The following is a 7,132-nucleotide window of genomic DNA, read 5'->3' as shown; positions in this document are numbered from 1 at the left end:
TAAGACTAAAAGGCCTAGAGATCGTTCCTTATCTAGACGACTGGCTTTTAAAAGCCGCTACTCTAGACATTCTTCAAGCTCATCTTCAGCTGACCCTAGATTTTCTTCAACGCCTAGGGTGGCTCATAAATTGGGAGAAGTCCGAGATCGTTCCATCTACCTCAAGGAGGTTCCTGGGGTTTGTCCTAGACTCCTCTCAGATGACGCTGTCTCTCACCCCAAAAAGGAGAGAGCGCGTCATAAGAGCCGCAGAGTTTTTGTCGGCACCTCGCAGAGTGCCCATCAGAACTCTGATGAAGATGTTGGGTCACATGTCAGCGTCTACAGAGGCAGTCCCCTGGGCCCTGTGGCACCTCCGACCTCTCCAAGATCAGGTCTTGACTGTCTGGAATTGCAACCCCAGTGGGTTGGACAAAAAGTGCACCCTGTCATCCGAAGTCCGTGCCTCTCTCAGGTGGTGGAGGAACCTGACAGATGGGAAGTCCTTGACTCAACCTCTGTGGATCACTCTGACCACAGACGCCTCCCTTCTAGGATGGGGAGCCCATCTGGATGATCATGCGGTTCAGGGTACCTGGACCCCTCAGGAAAGGTTACTCTCAACCAACATGAGAGAACTAAGAACAGTTCATCTAGCGCTCCTCCACTTTGCTCCCCATATCTTAGGGAAAGCAATAAGAGTCCGGTCAGACAACACCACCATAGTGGCTTATATCAATAGACAGGGTGGCACAAAGTCCCAAGTGCTCCTCAAGGAGACCGGACTTATTCTATCGTGGGCAGAGCTCAACCTATCCCACCTTGTTGCAGTCCACATCAAGGGGGATTTCAACATAGTGGCAGATTGTCTAAGTCGCGGGCTTGCAGTCCAGGGAGAATGGTCCCTCAATGAAGAGATCTTCAGGAGGATAACTCTGAAGTGGGGTACACCAGAAATAGACCTCATGGCAACCCGGCTGAATGCCAAGGTGAGCAAGTTTTGTTCCCTTTACAAGGAGGACAATCCGGTGGTGATAGACGCTCTGTCCATCTCATGGAGGTTCAGGCTGGCCTACATATTCCCTCCACTTTCCATGATACCCAAGGTATTGATGAAAGTCAGGCAAGACCAGACCTCAGTGATTGCCATCATCCCATTCTGGCCGAAGAGGTCTTGGTTCACCCAACTCATGAGGATGAGCCAGGGGTGTTATTGGAGGCTTCCCCACATGCAGAACCTTGTGTCTCACAACACAGGCTTGTGCCTAGATCTGAGGAGACTCAATCTGACAGCCTGGAGATTGACAGGACCCTACTAAGGAGTGGGCTTCCTGCGGAGGTCTTGAGAACTATTGCACACTCTAGAGCAGAGTCCACAAGCAAGGTTTACTCCAGGATAAAGAAGATTTTTCTTCAATGGTGTGCAACGAAAGAGATAGTTACCTCAGATCCTCCTCTTTCTGCAATACTACGTTTTCTCCAGGATGGCCTTGACAAGGGTCTTAGCCCATCCACCTTAAAGGTTCAAGTCGCAGCACTCTCTGCCTTCCTAGGCAGGTCTCTGTCACAAGAATCCCTGGTTAGAAGATTCCCCAAAGGGGCTGAAAGACTTAAACCTACAGTTCTCACACCTATTCCCAGCTGGGATTTAACGACTGTTCTCAGGGGGTTATGCGCTCCCCTTTTGAACCTCTGGAAGAAGTAGACTTTATTTGTCCCTTAAAGTCACTTTTTTATTGGCCATAACCTCAGCCAAGAGAGTGGGTGAGCTTCAGGCCCTTTCGGCTTTCGAGCCTTATACTATTTTTCTACAGGACAGATTCCTGTTGAGGTTTTTACCTACCTTCCTTCCTAAGGTTCCGACCTTCTCCAATACCAACCAGGTCATTTCCCTTCCAGTTCTACATCCTAATCCATCCTCCCCTGAAGAAGCATTTGACAACACTCTGGACATCTCTAGAGCTCTCAGAGTCTATATCTCAAGAACTGGAGAATTCAGGAGGTCGGAACACCTCCTTGTTTTTTTTTCTGGAAAGAACAAGGGTCTGAAAGCCTCTAAACCTACCCTAAGTAGGTAGATTAAGGAGGCAATCCGAGAGACCTTCATAGTCCAGGAGCTAACTCCTCCTGCCTTTGTCACTGCCCATTCCACTAGGGCAGTCTCTACTTCTTTTGCTGACAGAAGGTCTGTTCCCCTGGAACTAATTTGTGCTGCTGCTTCTTGGAGCACCCACAATACTTTTTTGAGTCATTACAGGGTTAATGCCAAACGATCGGAAGAGTTGGCCTTTGGGCAGTCAATCCTAAGTTCCACTCTGCCGTAGTCCCTCCCTATTTGTGTTGTTACTCGCTAAGTCCCCACTTGTGCTGCTGGTTAGGACGTAAGGGAAGCGTTAATCTTTAACGTAAATTTGTTTTCCCTTAGTCCTAACAGCAGCACACAAATTTCCATCCCTAACCATTTTTGTTACTTGTTATTACGCAATATGACCTAGGGGAGGAGGCCTTTTATGGGGGGGGCTAATTAATTTAAATTGCTTGGGTGGAATAAAAAATTCCACCGTCCTGCCAGCTTCACAGGGGCAGAACACCCCACTTGTGCTGCTGTTAGGACTAAGGGAAAACAAATTTACGTTAAAAATTTACGCTTTTTTCTTGTCAGTCCACAAATGTTTCCCAAAAGTCCTGGGAATCATCAAGATTTTTATTTATCTTTTTTTTTTTTTTTTTGCAAATACACAAATACCGCTGCTAATACGGAAAAATGAAAAGTTATAGGTCATCAAAATAGAAGAATTTTAAACATACTAATTTGGTTAAAAAGTTTGCAATTTTTTTAAGCGCAACAATAATAGAAAAGTATATAATCATGGGTATCATTTTAATTGTATTGACCCAAAGAATAAAGAACATATGTAATTTTTACCATAAATTCTACGGCCTGAAAACAAAACCTTCCAAAATCTGCAAAATTGTGTTTTTTTCTTTTTAATTTCCCCACAGAAATAGTATTTTTTTGGTTGCGCCATACATTTTATGGTAAAATTAGTGATGTCATTATGCAGGACAACTGGTCGCGCATAATACAAGCCCTCATACTAGTCTGTGGATGAAAATATAAAAGAGTTATGATTTTTAGAAGACGAGGAGGAAAAAAGAAAATCCTAAAATAAAATTGGCCTGGTCCTTAAAGGGGTACTCCGCCCCTAGACATCTTATCCCCTATCCAAAGGATAGGGGATAAGATGTCAGATCGCCGCCGTCGCGCTGCTGGGGACCCCCGGGTGTGTAGCGGTCGTCATGCCCCCTGCCATACACTTGCATTAAGGGGGCAGGCCGTGATGTCACAAGGGGCGGAGCCATGATGTCACGCTGCTCCGTCCTCTGTATCGCCCGTCATTATGCACAGAGCGAACTCGCTCTGTGCAGTAATGATAGAGCGGTGCCGCAGTGGTGATCCCGGGGGTCCCCAGCAGCGGGACCGCGGCGATCTGACATCTTATCCCCTATAAGATGTTTAAGCACCGGAGAACCCCTTTAAATACACTGTTTTGACTTTTTACCACTATATTTTGTACATAAAAAAATTGTTTTTGTTCCCCTGTAAAATGCCTGTTTGCATGACCTTGACCCTCTGACCTGGCAGTAATCCAATGTCTGTATATTTAAGTTGGCAGGCTCCCATTACTGTAACACACCATGCCTGATGAAGAACCCTTTCTGGGTTTGAAACTTTTAAAGGGGTACTCCTGTGGAAAACTTTATTTATTTATTTTTTTAAATCAACTGGTGCCAGAAAGTTAAACAGATTTGTAAATTACTTCTATTTACAAATTTTAATCCTTCCAGTACTTATTAGCTGCTGAATACTACAGAGGAAATTCTTTTCTTTTTGGAACACAGAGCTCTCTGCTTACATCAAGAGCACAGTGCTCTCTGCGGACATCTCTGTCTATTTTAGGAACTGTCCAGAGCAGCATATGTTTGTTATGGGGATTTTCTCCTACTCTGGACAGTTCTTTAAATTGAACAGAGATGTCAGCAGAGAACATTGTGCTCGTGATTCAGCAGAGAGCTCTGTGTTCCAAAGAGAAAATAATTTCCTCTGTAGCATTCAGCAGCTATTAAGTACTGGAGGGATTAAGATTTTTTAATAGAAGTAATTTACAAATCTGTTTAACTTTCTGGTACCAGTTGATTTAAAAAAAAAAGTTTTCCACTGGAGTACCCCTTTAAGTTGCACCTGAATTACCAATAAAAGATTGCCATTTTAACCTACTGTGGCACATTTTTCTACCTTGGAAGATGCCTGCCGAGAAGTCCTAGATTTTCTACTTTATTCCTACTAGTTCTCAGCTGGGAAGAGTAGTTCTAATCTTTCATATAGCAGCAATGGTCCCAAAGGGGTAATGTTTCTCAAGAGGAGTGTTGTAAAGATTGCTTGAGACTTTTAGACCATTCCTGCTCCACTGGAAATGGCTCATTAGTCTCCACATGTCTTTACAACTCCATGAAGGTAGGTTGCCTCGACTTTGAAAAATTTCCATTGAAGAGACTACTGAAAAACCTCTTATAAAAAAAAAAAAAAGCTAACAGTACAAAACATAATAATCCACTTTAGCGGCTACTTAGTAGTCAAATATTTTTTTTAATATACCCATGATAACCTGGGTCATGTACAAACTGGTGGCACCCACAGGTAGACGATCAATTCTACACAGGCAAAGTTCGAGAGAATTGATCAATTTGACAATGTACATGGTAAAACAATAGATTATTATTTTCTTTCTAATAAATTCCAGAACATAGAGTAATTATTTTCTGATATTCTTTTGACCTTTTTCTACCTACTCTTATCTTCCGAGATATAGATTTAGATTGGTTTAGAAAATAATTTACTATACTGCAGGCAATGGAATAAGCCGTAAGGCCACCTCTGGTCAGATGGCTGGAGTAGTCACATGCTGTTTTCACATATTTGTCTACAATTATGTTTAGTGAGGCTGGTTCTACTGTAAATGAATATAGTTGTTCTTGCAATAAAATAAAATACCTTATGGAATGTGTTTAAATTAATGTGTTGTACTGCTGCAGTGGATTTGTACTCTATAGACATATTTTGGTGTAAGTCAGTTTATGGACAGTGTTAATTTAGGGTACCCTCTGTAAATAGGAGTGCCATAAGCAGCCAGGAGTCAGTGTTTGGATGTGTACAGCCATGGCCATAAATGTTGGCACCCTTGAAATTTTTCAAGAGAATTAAGTATTTCTCACATGTTTTGCTATACACATGTTTATTCCTTTTGTATTGGAACTAAACCAAAAAGGGAGGAAAAAAGCAAATTGGACATAATGTCACATCAAACTCCCAAAATGGGCTGGACAAAATTATTGACACCCTTAACTTAATATTTGGTTGCACACCCTTTGGAAAAAAACAACTGAAATCAGTGGCTTCCTATATCCATCTATAAGCTTCTTACACCTCTCAGCCGGAATGTTGGATCACTCTTCCTTTGCAAACTGCTCCAGGTCTCTTATTGGAAGTCGCCTTTTCCCAACAGCAATTTTAAGATCTCTCCACAGGTGTTCAATGGGATTTAGATCTGGACTCATTGCTGGCCACTTCAGAACTCTCCAGCGCTTTGTTACCATCCATTTCTGAAGGCTTTTTGACGTATGTTTGGGGTCATTGTCCTGCTGGAAGACCCAAGATCTCAGAAGCCCAAGCTTTCTGACACTGGGCTGTACAGTGCGACCCAAAATCCGTTGGTAATCCTGAGATTTCATGATGGCTTGCACACATTCAAGGCACCCAGTGCCAGAGGCAGCATAACAACCCCAAAACATATTTGAACCTCCACCATATTTCACTGTAGGTACTGTGTTCTTTTCTTTGTAGGCTTCATTTTGTTTTTGGTAAACAGTAGAATGATGCGCTTTCCCATAAAGCTCTATCTTGGTCTAATCTGTCCACAAGATATTTTCCCAGAGAGATTTTGGCTTACTCAAGTTCATTTTGGCAAAATGTATGTCTCTGTGTCAGCAGTGGGGTCCTCCTGGGTTTCCTGCCATAGCGTTTCATTTAATTTAAATGTCGACGGATAGTTCGCTCTGACACTGATGCTCCCTGAGCCTGCAGGACAGCTTGATCTCTGAAGATGGACTTGTAACCTTGAGATTGTTGATATTTTTCCACAATTTTGGTTCTCAAGTCCTCAGACAGTCCTCTTCTCCTCTTTCTGTTGTCCATGCTTAGTGTGGCACATACAGACACGCAATGCAAAGACTAAGTGAACTTCTCTCCTTTTTATCTGCTTTCAGGTGTGATTTTTTTTTTACCCACACCTGTAACTTGCCCCAGGTGAGTTTAAAGGAGCATCACATGCTTGAAACAATCTTATTTATCCACAATTTTGAAAGGGTGCCAATACAGTGATCCTAGACATACGATGGCTATCAGAGGCCGTCGCATGTTGAAGGCAGCATCAACATATGATGCTTTTGTACGTCGGGCCATCGCATAAACGGCTATCCGGCAGCAAAGACTGCTTCAGCTGCTGCCGAAAAGCCGTTTAATGTGCCCTGTATGGTCCGGTGAGTGTCACTCACCTGTCCCCGATGTTCCGGACCGTCCTCTTCGGGCTCCGCTGCATGGTTGTCGCTCTCCTTCGTCGTCATCACGTCTCCCCGTCATCCAGTAGGAGCGACGTGATGACAGCGATGGAGAGCGACAATCCAGGGCAGCGGTGACTTCCAGAGCGGCGGGGAAGCCCCTAGGACGTGATGGCGGCAATGGAGAGCGACGATCCAGGGCAGCGGTGATGGTCCAGAGCGGCGGGGACAAGTGACTATAACTTTCTATATTATTATTGCACGGATCCCTCAACATACAATTGATTCAAGAAACAATGGTTCATTTGTAACGAATTACCATCGTATGTTGAGGGATAATTTTTGGAGTTTGGTGTGACATTATGTCCAATTTGCTTTTTTTCCTTCCTTTTTTGGTTTAGTTCCAATACACACAAAGGGAATAAACATGTGTATAGCAAAACATGTGTTACTGCAATACTTTTCTGTGAGAAATACTTTTTCTTGAAACATTTCAGGGGTGCCAACATTTACGGCCATGACTGTATCTATTGTTTCC

This window comes from Hyla sarda, chromosome 4 (genome assembly GCF_029499605.1).
Source record: "Hyla sarda isolate aHylSar1 chromosome 4, aHylSar1.hap1, whole genome shotgun sequence".
Lineage (NCBI taxonomy): Eukaryota > Metazoa > Chordata > Amphibia > Anura > Hylidae > Hyla > Hyla sarda.
The sequence above is the reverse complement of the archived record's forward strand: the minus strand, read 5'-3'. Positions refer to the sequence as shown.